The 19,570-nt window shown below is 37.9% G+C and overlaps 1 protein-coding gene across 5 annotated transcripts in view; it reads left to right on the top strand.

The window, feature by feature from the left end:
* The window catches only part of Kiaa0825 (KIAA0825 ortholog), a 460,826-nt gene that overhangs the window by 31,891 nt on the left and 409,365 nt on the right, over positions 1–19,570 (top strand). For 2 of the 5 annotated variants that reach the window (XM_087896747.1, XM_048424231.3), the window contains one exon: positions 5,337–5,445. The exons of the other annotated variants lie outside the window; for them this stretch is intronic. The gene's annotated coding sequence lies outside the window, so the exon portion shown is untranslated. The remainder of the gene's footprint in view (positions 1–5,336; positions 5,446–19,570) is intronic. 5 annotated transcript variants of the gene reach the window in all.

Genomic DNA, 19,570 nt, shown 5'->3' on the forward strand with positions numbered 1-19,570 from the left:
TGGTCCCTTAGTTTCTGCAGTACCTCTATCCAGGACCTTCTGGCTTTCATGGTTTCCATAGAGAAGTCCGGTGTAAGTCTGATAGGTTTACCTTTATACGTTACTTGACCTTTTTCCTTTGCAGCTCTTAATATTCTTTCTTTAATATGAATGCTTTGTGTTTTGATTATTACATACCGAGGGAATTTTTTTTTTGATCCAGTCCATTTGGTGTTCTGCATGCTTCCTGAACCTTCATAGGAATATCGTTCTTTAGGTTGGGAAAGTTTTCTTCTATAATTTTGTTGAATATGTTTTCTGGACCTTTGATCTGCAATTCTTCTCCTTCTTGTACTCCTTTTTTTCTTAGGTTTGGTTTTTTTATTGTGTCCCAGATTTCTTGTATGTTTTGTGATGAGAATTTGTTGGATTTGCTGTTTTCTTTGGTCAGAGCATTTATTTTCTCTATGGTGTCTTCAGAATCTGAGATTCGTTCTTCTATCTCTTGTATTCTATTGGTTATGCTTGATTCTGTAGCCTCAGTTCGTTTACCTAGATTTTCCATATCCATTCGGCCCTCGGTTTGTATTTTCTTCATTGCCTCCATTTCAGTTTTCAATTTTGAACTGCTTCCATTATCTCTTTGATTGTTTTTTCTTGGTTTCCCAGGGTATCATTTACGGATTTACTCTTTCTTCAAACTTTTTCTTAACTTCTCATCCATTTCTTTACTCATTTCTTCAAACTTTTTGTTATACTTCTCATTCATTTCTTTAAGGGAGTTACTCATATCCTGTTTAAGGGACTCTATTGCTTTCATAATGGCACTTTTTTCCACTTCTTCTGGATTAGGGTGTTCAAGTCCTTCTGTTGTAGGGTTGCTGGGATCTGGTGTTTTCATGTTGTTTTTCAGATTGTTGGAGGAATTCTTGCCTTGGCGCCTGCCCATCTCTTCCTTCGAATGCTCTCTAATGGATCTTCTGGTACCGGGTCAGGTTCCCTTGTTGGCCAGGGACCTCACTGGCAAAAGGCCTACCTTTCTTTAGGCAGGCTTTTGAAACATAGGAATTTCCTCCTGCCAGGGTGCACTTACCACCTAGTCTCAGAGCCCAAGCAGGCTGGGCTGGGGGATTTTATGGCCCCGAGGAAGGAGAGGAATAAGGGGAGGGGTTCCTGAGTATACGCTGGGATGGGATAGGAGGCGAGAGGTCTTAGCAGGGTGGAGCAGCCCCTGCAGAGTGACCTGGGAGTCAAGGGGGTCGGGGAATGTCTGAGCTCCTCCTTACCGGGCTTCTGCCGTGGGTCAGGAGCAAACTCACCCCTCTGTTGGCTCTTCTGCTATAGGATAAGTGTCTCTTGCTGGCCAGGAACTCACTGAGCTGACAAAAGGCCTACCTCTAGCCTGTATGTTCTTATAGGTGAGTGAGTCTATTTACATTCAGGGATAGTCATGACCAGTGATTGTTATCTCCTGTTATTTTAGTTTTAATTGTTGGTGATGTTAATTTGTGTGTTTTCCCCTTTCGCATTTGCTGCTATGAGACTGTCAGGTGTCTGTTTTTTTGTTGGTGTAGGCAATTTCCTTATGTTGGAGTTTTCCCTCTAGTATTTTGTGTAGGGCTGAGTTTGTGGCTAGGTATTGGTGAAATCTAGTTTTGTCATGAAATATCTTGCTTTGTCTATGGTGATTGAAAGTCTTTCTGGGTATAGTAGTCTAGGCTGGCATCCATGGTCTCTTAATGTCTTCATAACACTTGACCACAACCTTCTGGCTTTCATTGTCTTTAATGAGAAATTAGGTGTAATTTTGTTAGGCCTACCTTTATATTTTACTTGGCAGTTTTCCTTTGTGTCTCTTAATATTCTTTCTTAATTCTGTATGTTTAGTGTTTTGATTATTATGTGGCCAGAAGACTTTTTCTTTGAATCCAGGCTATTTGATGTTCTTTAAGTTTTTTGGACTCCATAGGCATATCTTTCTTTAGGTTTGAAATTTTCGTCTATGATTGTATTAAATACATTTTCAGTGCTTCTGAGTTGAAGTTCTCCTTCTTCTATACCTATTATTCTTAGATTTGACCTTTTCATGGTGTCTCATATTTCCTGGATATTTTGGGTTAAGCGTTTATTAGATTGAATGTTTTATTTAACTGATGAGTGTATTTCCACTATTGTATCGTCAGGGCTTGAGATTCTCTCTTCCATCTCTTGTTTCGGCTGTTCATGCTTGCGTTTGTGGTTCCTGCTCTTTTCCTCATGATTTATTTTTCTATATTTCCCTCAGCTTGTGTTTTTTTATTGTCTCTATTTCAGTTTTCAAGTCTTGAATAATTTATTTCATTTGTTTGATTTCTTATTTTTTGTTTTCTTTAAGGGATTTGCTGATGTCTTCCAATTTTTTTTGTTTGTCTTTTCCTCCATTTATTTAAGAGAATTTCTCATTTCCTCTTTAAGAGTTTCAAACATTCTCTTGAAATTATATTTTAGGTTATTTTCTTCTTCAATTATATTTGGGTATTCAGGTCTTGCTGTTGTAGGGTCTTTAGCTCTTACTGGTTTTTTGTTGCTCTTTGTGGTATTGCATGTGTTCTTACCTTTTCTCCTCATCTTTTCCTCTAATATCTGTGGTTTTGGTTGTCTGAGGTTCTTTTGAATAGTTTTCTAGGTTCAAGTTAATCCAGAGCTCAGATATTTTTTTTTTTTTTTTTTTTTTTTTTTTTTTTTTTTTTTTTTTTTTTTTTTTGTCTTGGTACAGTCAGTGCCACAGCTCTTGTTAGCCTGTTGGTTACTCAGTGTTTCTGGAGATAGTTCACTGCTTCTGGGCTTTGCTCTGCTTTTTTGGAGTTTGCTGTCTCAGGCTTGCTTTTGCCCTAGGTTACCTGCTTTGACCTGTTTCTATAAATTCTGGGTATGGATCCACTCCTGCATAAGTTCCTGGCCTAGAATTGGTCCTGCAGAGGTTTTTGTTTCCAGGTTTGGGCGTGCCCAGACCTGCAGATAACCTGTCTCAGGCTTACTCCCTAAAGAGGTCCCAGACTCATGCTTGCATCAGCAGGGGTTCCAGGTTCCTGCCTATTCCTTTTGATGTCCCAGACCAATATCCAGACTCACAGACATCCTGGTTCAGACCTACTCCCTTTGACGTCCTAGACTCACTCCTGACCCTGCAGAGATGTCTGATTCCTGCCTACTCTCTCGGAGCCCCAGATTCAAGCCCATACTGTCAGAGCTCCTGGCTCAGGCTTAGTTCCTGGGAGGTCCTAGACTCATGGCCAGATTCACAGGGTTCCTGGCTTAGGTCTACTTCCTTGAAGGTCTTAGGTTCACATCAGACCCTCAGCAGTTTCTGGTTCTGGCTCACTTGCTCAGAGATTACCCCCCTGGTCTGTTCCAGTGGATTTTGTTCAGCTAATTTTTAAATGGAATTGTTTGTCAGTTCTGCCTAGGCCTATGGTTTCTCTGTTGGGAGAATATTTGTGGACCATTCTCAGTCATAGGGTGAAGTTCTGATGCTGGTCTTGTTTCATGAATGGATTGTCTTGATTTCCCCAGTTTGATTGAAAATATGTATATTCTCTTAATCAATTCATGGTTTTTCCTGGGTAATTTTTATTTTGCATAGATATCAATGTAGACCCTTATCAAATGTTGACTGGTACCTGGCTGTGGTCAATGGACTAATCTGCATCTGTGCTTGACTTTTTCCTCTGTGTAATCCATGATAAAGGAAACAGTGTAGATTCTGGAGATAATTCGAACTAATTTGTGTTTGCTGACTACAGGTAAAATATTATTAGCAATATTGTGAACAAATATACCATCATACAAAAATTTTAGATAAATATATAATTATGACATTCAAAGTGTAAAGTACATACAAATAAATCTATCAATCGATACATGGAATTCCAATTGGAGTAATAATCAAGCATTATTGCATGAAATAAGACCTTGAAATGACACATATGATATATATTGTTTAAAAATCTCAGTGCCATCTTATAGAGTTGGAGCCTCATGGTTGAGTGCTTACCTACCATGGCTAATGTCCTAGGTTCAATTCCATGGAGAGAAATCTCAATGCTGTCTTATTGCTCACTTTCCCAATGCAATCTCAATAAGTGTTGATTCAATATTTAGTGTTGATTGAAAGAAGAAAATACCACCACCGGATGTTTTAAATCACACAAGAGAGCAAAAACTCTCTAGGCAGGAATAACATAGTATACTTGCTGCAGATAAAGACAGGCTCACTGGTGACACTTTATTAGTGAAATTGTCATCATGGACCAGAGTCTTGGGGCCAAGCATAAATTAACGTAATCAGAATTTTTCTAGCAGGAATCTCAATTACCTTGAGTATCTTTAACAGAGGTAGACACTATTTAAAGATAGTGAATGCTAGAGAATGGTTAAGTAATATTGTAACACAAACACCAAATATTAGTGACAGGACCTGTGTTTAACACCCTTGCCTAGTGAAGGGTGGAAAATGTGGCTCTGATCAACTGCCCTGAACAGTCCGAACTAACAGGAAAACGCTGTTGCATTGAGTCATGTTGTCTGTTTTCTGTGTTTCAGCTATAACCTTCTTTACAGGATCAAAGATATCCCAAAGAGAAATAAATGCCTCTTCCTTAATGTCAGACTATGAAAACAATGGTTCTTGAGTAATTAAAATTTCCCCAGAAATCAGTTTTCTCCACGACCAGCAGTCTCTGCGGGTCTGGCATCTTGTCAGGCCGCCTTTTAAGAGACTCTGGAGCTGGAACTTTGCTGCCTCAGAGACAATGAGTTCACATCTTGACCAAGACTGCTTGTGTGTTCACCTTGCGGTTTGTGTTCCTTCCTGAACCAATATCAGGTCCCTAAAGATGCATTTGGGCCAAGGGTCACTGGCCTGTTTTGTTGGTCATATCAATTTGACAAAGTGAATACATCTTTCTCTGATTTTTTTATACTGTTCTTTGCCTCTTTAATTGAGCTGTTGAAGATAAGTGGACAAGCTTAACTTATTGGGGTGCTGGTGCCCAGGCTCTGATTCTAACAACACCAGCAGCATAATCAGGATTTGTTCTTTTTGAGATGAAGTTCCTTAGGAATTCTCAGTATTTAAAAATAAAGTTTTAAATATAAATTTTTCTAGGTGCCAATGTTTTGATGTGCCTACCCTCTCTCATCCTTCCTGCTAATTAACTTAGGTTGCCTTTATATAATAAATGTAGTTTATTTAGAGCTCAAACTTATAGGCATAATATCAAAGTAGAAGCTTTACTATCAGAATAGATGGCTTGTGGTTTAATGTGTTCCTCTTCCCCATTGTGTCAGTAATGAATCTTTGTCCAATTATCTCATAGATTTTGGAAAAGATGGAATGTTTCTGCTAACAACTCATATGAAAATAATTTTTTATCTACTTGAGATTAAAGACCAGCTTATTTTTAGAGTCTTCTGAAATAAAATTAGGTAAGAAATGCCTTTTTTTTTTTAAAAAAAAATTTGTACTTTGCCTTCTCAATTTCCTTCAAGACTTGTATAATTTTATTTGTGCTGCCTCTGAAAGAATACAGTTAGTATATTTCTCCAGGAAGTTAGCATGTCAGCCAACTGTCAGCCTTATGATATACCTGATCTCTGATGTCAGGGGAAGCACAATTCAATTGTAAACCACGTTTTCTGCATGACAGTGCAGCTGGGCTGCCAGAACCTCTTATTGTTGCTTTCTTTGAAATTCCCTATTCTACAGAAAGAGTATTTTTATTTTTAAATCCTTTGTGTGAAGCGAAACCATCACTAACTGACTTTGTCTTTAGTTAAAAATCAATGCATCGAGGGAAATAATCTGTACTAGTGTTGCCCTTTCTTATTTCTGCAAAAGAAATACCACTGCTTGTTTAACTCGTGACTTGTCTAAACATGTTGAAAGCATTGACTATAAGGCATAACACTCAGGCTCTGAGAGAGAATTCTGACAAGTTCAGTCATAGGGAAAAAAGGAATAATTTATAAAAGGCACTGCAGATAATGATGCCAGCGGTGATTTTAAAATGCATCTGTCTCACCTTCTAATGAAGTAGGTTTGTCAACAGCAAATGTTTTATGCACTACTTCTAATAAAAATGGCACATAAGGAATCACAGTGCTTTGAGGATGGCTTCTTCAAAGCTTTAGGATATCTTCAATTCAAGGTATTTTTAAATAATAGATATTTAAAATTATGTTTAAATAATATCAAGGTTATGACACACACCCCACATGACAAACTTCGGGAGTTTCAAAGGAGCAGTTGACATTGCCGTCACTCTTTCCCAGAGCAAGCGCTTTTTCAATTAGGAGGGTAGCAAGCTGGTTTGGGGAATTTCTGTCAGCTTAGCTTTAAGTTCTCTTCTTATTTTGGTTAGTGTCACAACCTTAATGTCAACTTTTCAAATAGATTTCTCCATTTCCTTTGGTTTGGGGTCATTAAAAAACGTATCTGATACATCTAGGAGGCATAAGTAGGTCACACTCGAGTGGAGTCCTTACTCTTTGGATTTGAGATACAGCTACTACCTGCCTTGTCAAGTGAGAAGTTAGCTCAGACATTTTCATGAGTTTTGCAGATTTGATTTGGAAAAACATGAAACCAAATAACAAGATATGATGTTAGCATAATTCTACTCTCTCTGGTCTTCTTGTGTTCCTAATCCTAGTGATTCAGTATTGGTGAAACATGAAACGGCAGGTGACCATGGAAGGAGAAAGTTCTGCTGATTGATGACGAGATCTTTTTATCTTTATTTCATCCTAATTTTCCTATTTTTGACCCATGGTTTGTATCATATATCATTCTTAAATCACCACAGTTTTGAAGATTTTTTTTCTAAACCTCAGCCCCTAAACAGTGAAAGGTAATTTCAATTTTAAAGCAAATGTAGATATTTCTAAATTTAGAGGAAGCTTTTCAAATAGGTAAATTGAAACACACTGTGAGCGTGCACTTTGTAAAACATCTTCTGACATAGAAATGAAGTGTGTGGTCTTTAAATAGTTGAGACAGAGCTAGCTTCATGCAAATTCACTCATATCAGTTTCAGATTAATGTATTTAATAAAGCCATATAGTGCATCTCACTTATGTATTTAATGTCCTTAAATGTGAAATGATGTTCTAATACCGCTTAGAGAAGAATGATAGCATTATATTAGTGTTTGTTAGATTAGTTGATTCTAGAAATGGCTTTCAAAGGGGACACAATATATGCTCTTAATACTTTTCAATAACACCAAGGACGGTCACTTATGGAGTTTTTCTATATGCCACTGAGTCCTCAGAGTACAGCTTGTGGTTGACTTGTGCGGTCATGATAGCTATCCTTTAGTTGTGAGTAATAGAGATGGACTCAGGCAGAGATGCCAGCAGACTTTACATCACTGTGGAACTGACTAGAAATACAGAATCCTGGACTACTGAGTGTCTGCAATTTAATAATAATGATTGAAACCTGACAACAGCTTCAAATGATGCTGCCTTTGAATGGAGACTAGTACCTATCTTTTAAAAAGATTTTCTAGTTTTAAGTATGATACTTATATTCCATGTTTGTGCTCACTGGGGAACTGATTGTCATTGCCAGTGCTTCTGTATGCGAGCAGGGATGACATAAACCCAAATTATCTCGAAAGTAACTGTATAAAAAAACAGAATAAAATAATCCCAGAGCTTAAACATATTTCTTTCTAGGTAATGTTTACAATATTCAAAAGTTTCATTGAGTCCAGATTCTAGAAGTAAACAGAGTGAGTTTGACTGCCCGCCTGTGACCTGTGTGCTTCCTCCTGCCTGAACTGCGGCCCTCCTACATGTGTGGCAAGGATTTTACTGAGTCATCTCTCCCCACCACCTGGAGCCTCCAACTGCTTTTTTTGGGGGGGGGCAGTCTTTTACTATGTAGCCTAGACTACCCTCTGTTGTGGAATATTATTTTAACTAGGCAAAGGTGTGCTACATTTGCTTATGCTGTGTAATATTACGTTAACTATGTGAACATGTGCTACATTTGTTTATGCTGTGTAATATTACTTTGACTATGTGAACATGTGTTACATTTGTTTATGCTGCCTTTGTTAAGTTATGAAGAGATTTGTTGCTCTTTGACTTTGTCTGCCTAAGGTACCACCTGACTGCCAATAGCTAGACAGAAGAGGGACAGTAAGACTGCAGACAGAAAGAATAAATAGGAGAAATCCAGGCTGGAGAAGAATGAAAGAAAAGGAAAGAGAAAAGAACGAGGGAGAAGGAGTGAAACATGCCCAGGGCAAAAAGCTAGGCAGCCACCAGCCAACTGGACATTGGAGGAAGCAGAAGAAAAGTAAGAAGCCCTGAAGCAAAAGGTAGATAAAGACAAACAGATTAATTTAAGTTAAAAGAGATAGCCAGAAATGAGCCTAAGCTAGGCTAAGCAAATCTCCTGTCATGATTGGAAGCTAGTTGAAGGCCCAAAGAAAAGTCCTGCGATCTTCATGGCTCCATCCTGAGAGCTGTGCATGTCACTAGGACAAGCTGCTTCTCATCATTGAGTAAATCTATCTTCATACTTGTTGTTTCTCTTTGTGATAAAGTTATATAACTTTTTCTACCACAAACCCACAAACTGAGATGTTTTTATTGGAATCCAAACCATAAACTTTAGTTTTTGTGTTTTCTGAGATCATCTTCCTGTGCCACCCTCTGCTCATGAGTTTCTTTAAATGCCACTTGATTTTATGATTTTTTTTTTTTTTTAGACAGGGTTTCTCTGTGGCTTTGAAGCCTGTCCTGGAACTAGCTCTTGTAGACCAGGCTGACCTCAAACTCACAGAGTTCCACCTACCTCTGCTACCTCTGCTGCCCAAGTGCTGGGATAAAAGCATGTATCACCAAATCTAGATCAGCCATTATCTTGTTTAAGACTGTACTTTTATGTAACACATTTTAATATTTAGTTACAGAAGGCACATTGAAAGCTGTATTGAGTCTAAAGAACTTAGATCAAGTGATTGTTCTAAATTAATTCTTCCATTTTCAACTTCTAATTTTCTTGTACATGTATGAAGAAATGAAACAATAGATGTTAATTCACTTTTTCCATTCGTACAACAGTTAAATAATATCAGCGGTGCATGGGTGTCATTGGATACTTTTAATAAGAAATAATAGGGAGGCCGAAGAAGGAGATGGCCACAGATTCAAGGCCAGCCTCTACTATAGCCTGAGATGCTGGGTGAAAAAAAAATCCAATAATGGTTCAGATTTCTTATATAATATATAAAAATCAAAAGCCCATTTTGTCAAAAGTGAATGTGGTGGTTTGAATGACAGTGGTACACATAGGCTCATATGTTTGAATGCTCGGACCCAGTTAGTGGGACTGTTTTAGAAGAATTAGGAGGTGTGGCCTTGTTGGAGGAAGTGTGTTGCTGTGGGGTGGGCTTTGAGGTTTCAGATGCCCATGAAAGCAGAATATCTGCCTGGCTGTTCTGCTGCTGCTCTAGTGCCATGTCTACCTGCTTCCTTTTGTAAGTTCCATGCTCAAGGTATTTTATTATAGCACTAGAACAGTAATCAGCACTGTGAAATTCTTAATTTTGTTGTAAATACTGCTATTAATTGTATCTCAACTGCCACAAAATGATGAAAGAATTTCTTTTCTTGATGATATTGAAGTATATTTCTGTGAAACCCATGATAAAAATTTTTGTAAGTAGTTTAGAGCTACATTGGAATATGTTATGATACACATGTTAGTTCCTAACTATATACAAAATGTTTGTAATAGTCAGCTGATCCAGTGGAAGGTATACTTTAGAAGTTAAATGTGTTTACATACATACAATGTAAGAAGCCTATAAACGTCTGTGAATAGACCGAAGCTGAAAAACCACAATCATTTAATCATGTTACAATGTGTTTTCTCATAGAATTTAGAGAATTTAATACATTTAATGTGAGCTCAAATAAGTTTAAATGTGAAATTTTGTAACTTGCTTATCAATATTCAGACTTACAGGAAACAGTTTTAATGGAGTTGCTTTTATTGTTGGATAAGTATATTCTGACCCAGAGTGAAATTGTATGAGAAAGCTTGCTGTTATCACACTGTGAATCTCAAGATTACATTATTTACTGGAAAAACCTGTTTCCAGCTGTGGTGGGACCCAGTTCTGGTGCATACCTTTAATCCAAGAGCTTTCTGCTTGAATACTGTATGTAAATCAATGGTAGAGCAAGCAACCAGGTGTCAGGAAATAGCCATAGAGAGTAAGAAGAGCTAGGGAGGAAGGGGGAGAGAAAGAGAGACAGAGAGACAGAGAGGGGGGAGGGAAGGAGGGAAGAAGAGGGAGAGAGAGAGAGAGTGAGAAAAGGAGGAGGAGAAGGAGGGACATCCTATTGGAGAAGTTTTTCTTTGAAATGATTTAGGAAAATGCTCTCTTTCTGGGATGTTGGTGGAGGAGAAAGCAGGTGGGTTTATACCAGACTACATTTCTTTTTAAAAATGTTTCTGCCTCTCTCAGCTAGCAGGTTTTTACCCCAACATCTGGCTTCTGAGTGTTTATTGGTAACATTGAACAATAGGAAACATCATCTTATAATTTAGTGGTTTTCAAATTTGTGAAACTTTCTAAATTGTAAGATTTATTTGATGTATTTTATCTTTTGTTTTTAAAATTGTTTGCTAAAGAAAGGCATTCAGCATGGAGACAAAAATTAAGACTAATCTAAAATATTATGGATTTTTGTTGCACAAGGAGGATGGCCCTTTGTTCCCTCCCAGCTGCCTGGCTAGCTTACACCTGAAACAATCACACAGTATTCATTTAAACACTGCCTGGCCCATTAGTCCTAACTTTCTATTGGCTAGCTCTTATATATTAATTTAACCCATCTCGTATATTGCCATCATCACGTATGATGATGCCATACATCACGTATGGCCATACATCACGTGTATTGTCACGTGACTGTGGCTTACTGGCAAGATTCTAGCCAGCATCCGTCTCAGGCAGGAGATCTATGGTTTCTGCCACCCTGCCCTTCTTCCCAGCATTCAATTCTGTCTACTCACCCTACATAAATTCTGTCCTATCAACTAGGGCAAGGCAATTTCTTAATTCAACCAATGAAAGGAACACATAAGCAGAAGGAACTCCTACACCAGATTTTATTACCAAAATTAAAGTTGAGATAATTTCTGATGCTTAATAAATTTATTAGGAAGTTTTGAACCTGGGATAAACATTTTCTAATTTAAAATATATTCCTTTAGTGGGGCATGGTGGTACATACTTGCATCCCCAGTATTTGGGAAGCTGTAAAAAAAAATTCCGCATTGCCTATGTTTCAAGACCCTCTCTCAAAACAAATTAAATTAAAATATGAATCAGGACTGTAGAGATGGGTCAGAAGTTAAGGTCTTTTGGTACTCTAGCAGCGAACCTGAGATCAGTATCTACATTGGACAGCTTGTGACTCCCTGTCCTTAACTCAAGCTCCACGGAGTCAAACACTTTCTTCTGGGTCCTCCATGCATTTGTGTGTACACACACACACACACACACACACACACAAATGCAATTAAAATCTTAAGAACATAGTTATTACTCATGTGAAAAAGTCATTTGAACTTATCAACAGTTTAACATTTTCTAACCATAAAATGCAAGTTGAAAAGTATAAAAATAAAACAACCCTTAAAATAAGACATGCATCTTTAGAAATGTATTCATGAGTGACAGATACACTGCTAAGAAAAGATTAAAATATACTAAAAGGGTGGCTGAAGGTATAATTTGCTGGCATAGCATGTTCAAAGCTCTGCATTTGATCCTGAGTAACACAAAATATAAACTACTATCATGGAAACTTGTCAATAATCATTAGTATAATAACATGGACATTTTGTATAGAGCAAAAATAGCCTTTAAAAATGATGATTTTGTGTCTCTTTTTCTTTACTTTGTGCTGCGTTTTTGAGACAGGGTCTTGCTGTACAGCTCAGGGTGGCCCTTAATTCATAATGCCCCTGCCTTAACTTCCCAGAGTGTGAAGTTACAGCTGTTACCTTACCTAGAAAGGAACATTATTTTTAAAGCAAGCCTTAATATAATTATTGTAAGGTATACAAATAAAGCAAATCATAGAATTTGTTTTTTATATTAATATAAACATTTAAAATTATATTTTAATTATTTCTAGTACTACTTTTTAATTTCAAAAATTCCTAGTTTGGATACTAGACTATGTCATCATTTGTTTGTATTTGAGTTATTCCTTCCTTCCAAACTGTCTAAACGATAGCTTCATGTTTATACCAGACTACATTGCTTTTTAAAAAATGTTTAAATTTATTACTCTTATAACATGTTTGAATATTATGTTAGCATATTTATTGTTTGTATTATGTACATGAAAGCCAAAAGAGGGTGTTACATCTCCTGGAAATGAAATTAAAAACAGTTGCAAGTTGCCATGTTGATGCTGGAAATTGAACCGAGAAGTACCAGTAATCGTAACTACTGAGCCAGACCTTCATCCCTGAAGACTACTTTTTTTATACTAAAATGAACACCTTACCTTAATGAGCATCGTGTCTAAGTATTCATCAACAGAGCAGATAAAGTACAATGTGGTCTATATAGACACTGGATCAGTATTTGTCTCAAAAAGAAAAATTGTGTCATTTATGCCAACATGAATAATGCTAAAAGATATCATGCTAAGTGAAAACAAGCCTGACACAAAAGATGTGTATCACACATGTTTTAATTCACATGTAGAATCTAAAGTAATTGACGTCATAGAAATAGACACTGGATTGTGGTTTCCAGGTGCTAGGTGGATAGGCAATATGAAGACGTTAGTGACAAGTACAGTGAAATACAAAGAATAAATAATTGAAATAAAAGTAAAATTATTACAATTATCTTGCTTTGCATTCTCTTTAGTTTCACTAGTTCTTGTGGACTTCATAGGAAAATTAAATGAGATACAACATAGTGTAAAGAGTTTATTGGAGCAAAGTAGAGCTCACACTCAAGTGGTGAGAGTAGGACAGTAGGCAATGGCCAACAAGAGCATGGTACAGGCAGAATTTATGTCATATGTGAAGTCTCATGAGCAGGCAACTTCTTCTGAGGAGCATAGTACTTTCTAGTGATAGACAGGGACATTTGGATTAACTTTACAAAAAGGGAGGGGGGTGATAGTGTATCATCTTTTCTCAGAAAGAAAGAATCTTTTTTTTGGTATTTTTTTTAATTAATTTATTTATTTGTTTATAAAAATGTCCACTTCCTCCCCTCCTCCCCATACCCTCCCATTCCTCCCACTCCCTCTCCTCCTCCCCCTCACTCCCTCTCCTCCTCCCTCTCCAGTCCTAAGAGCAGTCAGGGTTTCCTGCCCTGTGGGAAGTTCAAGTTCCTCCCCTCTCCCTCCAGGTCTAGGAAGGTGAGCATCCAACCAGACTAGGATCCCAAAAAGCCAGTAAATGCAGACAAAACAAGACCCAGTGCCATTGTCAATGGCTTCTCAGTCAGCCCTCATGTCAGCCACATTCAGAGAATCCAATTTGATCACATGCTCGTTCAGTCCCAGTCCAGCTGGCCTTGGTGAGCTCTCATTCGATCAGTCCCCTTTATCAGAGGGTGAACTCACCCCTCGCAGTCCTGATTTCCTTTTTCATGGTCTCCCTCCTTCTGCTCCTCATTTGGACCTTGGGGGCTCAGTCCAGTGCTCCAATGTGGGTCTCCGTCTCTATCTCCACCTATAGTCAGATGAAGGTTCCCTCTGGTCCTGCCTTTCTTGCTCACGTTCTCCCTCCCTCTGCTTCTCATTTGGACCTAGGGAGTTAAGTCCAGTGTTCCAATATGTGTCTCTGTCTCTATCTCTATCCATCGCCAGATGAAGGTTCTATGGGATATGCAAAATATTCTTCAGTATGGTTATGGGCCAAGGCCAGTTCAGGCACCCTCTTCTCTGCTGCCCAGCGAACAATCTGGGGACCTCTCCTTCGGCCTGGGAACCCCTCCAGAGTCAAGTCTGTTGCAAACCCGAAAATGGCTCCCTTAGTTGAGATAAATACTTCCCTGCTCCCATATCCATCCTCCTCCCCCCCATCCCATTCCCCCAAGCCATCCCCAATCCTCCCCTTCTCCCTTCTCTCTAACCATCTCCCCTTACATCCACCCCTACCCCCTCCCGTGCACCCAAGTTTGCCTGGCAATCTTGTCTACTTCCAATATCCAGGAGGATAACTATATGATTTTCTTCAGGTTCACCTTCTTATTTAGCTTCTCTAGGATCACGAATTATAGGCTCAAAGACCTTTAACTATGGCTAGAATCCACTTATGTGTGAGTTCATACCATATTCCTCTTTTTGGGTCTGGGTTACCTCACTCAGTAAAGCGTTTTCTATTTCCATCCATTTGCATGCAAAATTCAAGATGTCATTTTTTTTTTTTTTAACCGCTGAGTAAAACTCTAATGTGTATATGTTCCACACCTTTTTAAACCATTCTTCTATTGAGGGGCACCTAGGTTGTTTCCATTTTCTGGCTATTACAAATAGTGCTGCTATGAACATAGTTGAACAAATGCTTTTGTAGTATGATAGGGCATCTCTGGGTATATTCCCAAGAGTGGAATTGCTGGGTCCTGAGGGAGGTTGACTCCCAGTTTCCTGAGAAACCGCCACACTGATTACCGCAGTGGCTGCACAAGTTTGCATTCCCACCAACAATGGATGAGTGTTCTCCTCACTCCCCATCCTCTCCAGCATAGGCTATCATTGGTGTTTTTGAGTTTGGCTATTCTGACAGGTGTGAGATGGTATCTCAAAGTTGTTTTGATTTGCATTTCCTTGATCGCTAAGGAGGTTGAGCATGACCTTAAGTGTCTTTTGGCCATTCAAAGTTCATCTGTTGTGAATTCTCTGCTCAGTTCAGTACCCCATTTTTTAATTGGGTTAATTAGAGTTTCAGTGTCTAGTTTCTTGAGTTCGTTGTATATTTTGGAGATCACACCTTTGTCTGATGAGGGGTTGGTGAAGATCTTCTCCCAGTCGGAAGGTAGTCTTTTTGTCTTACTGACAGTGTCCTTTGCTTTACAGAAGCTTCTCAGTTTCAGTAGGTCCCACTTATTCATTGATTTTGTTATTGTCTGTGCTACTGGGGTTCTACTTAGGAAGAGGCCTCCTGTGCCTATATCTTGTAGACTACTTCCCACTTTCTCTTCTATCAGGTTCAAAGTGGACGGATTAATGTTGATGTCTTTAATCCATTTGGACTTGAGTTTTGTGCATGGTGATAGATATAGATCTACTTTCATTCTTCTACAGGTTGACATCCAGTTATGCCAACACCATTTGTTAAAGATGCTTTCCTTCTTCCATTGTATACCTTTAGCACCCTTGTCGAAAATCAGGTGTTCATAGGTTTGTGGGTTAATATCCGGGTCTTCTATTCGATTCCATAGGTCGACTTCTCTGTTGTTATGCCAATACCAAGCTGTTTTCAATACTGTAGCTCTGTAATAGAGTTTGAAGTCAGGGATGGTCATGCCTCCAGAAGTTTCTTTATTGTATAAGATTGTTTTGGCTATCCTGGGTTTTTTTGTTTTTCCATATAACGTTAATTATTGTTCTCTCAATGTCTGTGAAGAAATTTGATGGGATTTTGATGGGGATTGCATTGAATCTATAGATTGCTTTTGGTAGAATTGCCATTTTTACTATGTTGAATCTCCCAATCCAAGAGCTGGGGAGGTCTTTCCATAGAAAGAAAGAATCTTAAACGGTTTAGGGTATCTGAAAACACGATTAGATAGGGGGATTACAGTTAAGAGCTTGCCATGCATATCAGAATAGAATTCGGACTTTGGACTTTGAAAAAAGTTTGAGATTGTTATAGACTGGAGACTTTTGAAGTTGAACTGAATGCTTTTTTTTTTTTCATTATGATATGACTATAAGCCTTTGTGGCCAGGGAGTGGAATGTGATGGTTTGAAAGAAAATGGTCCACCACAGGAGGTTTGTCACTTTGGGGGAGAGCTTTGAGGTCTCCTTTGATCTAACATTCCTCAATATGACTGTCAGTCTTCTTTCTGTTGCATGCAAGATGTAGGAATCTCAGCTATTTCTCCAGTACCATGTCTGCCTGCACACCATGTTCCCTGCCATGGTGATAATAGACTGAACCTCTGAAACTGTAAGCAAGTGACCACAATTAGATGTTTTTCTTTATAAGAATTGCTGTGGTCATGGTGTCTCTTTACAGCAATAGGAAACCTGACTAAGGCAGCTATTCTCTATAGGGCAGTTCTTTTGGGGCAAGAGTATATAACTCAGATCCTATCCTTAGGATGAGTGATTTGTCATGATGTGATGAATGATGACTACCTTTTACAACTTAAATTAACCCACAATTCTTTTCTGTGTTTAGCCATGTGGTTTGGTACCTTTTTTCAGTAAGGCATTCTCATCTTGCTTTCTCTGCATTTGGTGGTGACTATGTCTCTGCCTTTCCTTTTCCCATGGAGTAAGAATGAAACATACACAGAAGTAAGAAAAGGAAAAAGCCCAGAGGCAACGGTAGTAGGGATGATTTAAGTTTAGACAAGCTGGTAAGAAGTAAGTCAAGCTAAGTCCAGGTATTCCTAGTAAGAATAAGCCTCTGTGTCTGATTTATTTGGGAGCTGGGCCCCCAAATAGTAAAACATAAGAATAAATGGTAAAACAACCAACAGCATCTGTCTTATTAAGAGCATATTTCTGTAATTGTCAAATAAAACCTTTCTAGTCAAGTTGACTTTTTTTTTTTTTTCCAAGTTAGGGTTTCCCTGTAGATTTGGAGCCTGTCCAGGAACTAGCTCTTGTAGACCAGGCTGATCTCGAACTCACAGAGATCCACCTGCCTCTGCTTCCTGAGTGCTGGGATTAAAGGGTTGCGCCACCACAGCCCAGTTGTAAATTGCCTTTTAAATGGAGTCAGTTCCAAAGCAATTACTTTTGTTAGTGGTGGTGGTTTTGTTTTTGCATTGCCGGGATTGAACCTAATGCCTTGTGTATCCTAGGCAAACACTCTGCCTCTAAGATCTATCTTATCACTCCAAAATGATTTTTAAATATCACTTCAGGATTCATCATTGGAGTCTGTTTGATTTTGAGTACAACTTTAACTTCTTTCAAGGTTAGTTATTATAGTTACATTTCAAAAATCATAATCAAGAATAAGTTATGTATGTTTAGACTTCATTTAGTAATTAAAGGTCCTAATATAAGAAGTTTTCCCCTGTATTTATTCTCTACATATAAATTGTACATTTGGTTTTGGTTCCTAGACTTTGGTATGTGAAATATCTTCCAACAGGTAAACCTGGGTACAGTGCTTTCCCCACAATTATAGGCATTGGTCTTTTGATCCTGTGCGTCACCTACACAAAACAAAAAGCTTCTATCAAACTCCTGCAGGTTTAGCTCAAATTAAAATGCATGCTCAACTGTAGAGATTGTCAAGTGTGGAAATAATATTTGTCCAGCTGGACAGCTTTCTTTTGTAGTTGCTAAATGAAAGTTGAGATTCTGTCTGCTCCTTGAAAGCTTCTGTGTCATGAACATAATTTGGACGGCTTGTGGTTTGACAGGGATTATTAAAATCAGATGAAGTGAAGGGAAGCAAATGTGAGAAAGCAAAATTGACATTGACATTCTCTATTATTCGCAACTTGCCTCATGATGACTATGTTGATATGATAGAGTCTCTGTTGGGATATGTTATGCAGCCAATAAAGTAGAAAGTGAGATTAGTGAAGGATCTTAGATTTAACATGAAGAAATCCAACACTTATTTTCACTGATTGCGCTTTAAGTATATTTTCTAGTTGCTTCATATGAATTTGTTTAACCATCAGTGAATCATCCTTCCACTGAACTATAGAATTAAAATTATATTGCTAAGACTGTGTATGAAAATACTAACTAATAAAGAGGAAGATCACATAGTTAAAATCACAGCATTTTAAAATCTGACTAGTCCTATAGTTATTTTTTTTCACTTATTTTCTTTATTTATGGATGGAAATCAGGAAGAGATAGGAGGTGTTACCCTTAATTTTTATTTGATAGCTTACGTGTTAAATTCTGATTTTCACTATAGGTATATTTTTAAAAACTAATGTCTAAAAGATTTTTAAAACTATTCAAATTGTTTTAATTCAGAAATGTAGATAGCTTTTCTCTTTAAACATAATACACAAATTCTATTACTATAAAGTACCTTCTATAAATACAATTTTTTGCTGGAAATATCGTTAGTAGAGATAATCTAAGCCTCAAGACTGTTTTAAATTATCAAAGAAAATAATAGTAGAAAATAAAAATAAATATGAAGAAATATCTATCAAATAAAGAAACTGGTCATTTTGTATATTGTATGAAACCCTCAGAGTAGTGAAACTGCCAGATAAGAGTATAAAATCAAGATCTAAGTATCCATATGCAAAGTCAACACAAATTGGATATCCTGCAGTTCAGTTTGTTTTTATTCTAACATTGACTGCCTAGAGTTGAGTATGTCTTTTGAAGACCTCCCTTAATTCCTATTACTTCTAGGAGACACAGTCTCAGCAGATGTCCTGGTCCTCTGACTCTTAGACTCTTTCTACCTTCTCTTCAGCCATAGTCCCTGAGCATCTGCATGCAGGACTTGTGCTATAGACATCAGCTGGGACGGAGCACACCACTCCAGCTGCTCTTTCCAATTCAGTCAATAGCAGTTTTCTGTAATGATCAACATCTCTTGAAAGGGAATTTTTCAAGATTGTTACTGGAGTTTTTGTTAAAAGTCCATGGCTCTTAAGGGGAGCGTTGTCAGCCCAAGTGGCACAACTTTACTTGAACTATGTATGTATATGTATACACATATGCATGATACCTTAATAGTATGGTGCCTGAACGAGCACAACAATAATAAGCATGCTAACACAAATGGGAATTCTCACTACCCACCCTTAAACAAACAACTACAGGCAATAAAGGAATGCTAAGGGTAGACTGGACAAGTAGTTTTCCCCCAGGATGAACCCCCTAATTGGATTAATACAAATTGATCAGCCCTGAATACATATGTATATAAGTAACACTAAATGAAGTGAGTCTGTTGTACTTATATATTTACGCATATTTGAATGTATGTGTGTGTGTGTGTGTGTGTGTGAGAGAGAGAGAGAGAGAGAGAGAGAGAGAGAGAGAGAGAGAGAGAGAGTAACAAAAAATGGTTAGTAAGTTGAGAGAGCTCTCATGGGAGAGGTTGGATGAAGAAAGTGGGGGAGGGAAGTGATGCAATTATATTTTAACATTAAAAACTTCCCTTACTTTAAATGTTTTCTGTGGTAATTCCAGATGATCCATATTTCAGTACAACCAGATTGAAATGCAAAAGTTTCTATAATATAATGCTCCGTCAGACTAATTAACAGATGTCTTGTGAATCTCCATAGAGACACATCCCTCCATGTGTCTGTGATGCCATTTCTAGAGAGATTTAATTAAGTAGGGGAGCCCCAGCTTGAATGTTGA

This window comes from Myodes glareolus, chromosome 15, assembly GCF_982192425.1.
Source record: "Myodes glareolus chromosome 15, mMyoGla1.1, whole genome shotgun sequence".
Classification (NCBI taxonomy): domain Eukaryota; kingdom Metazoa; phylum Chordata; class Mammalia; order Rodentia; family Cricetidae; genus Myodes; species Myodes glareolus.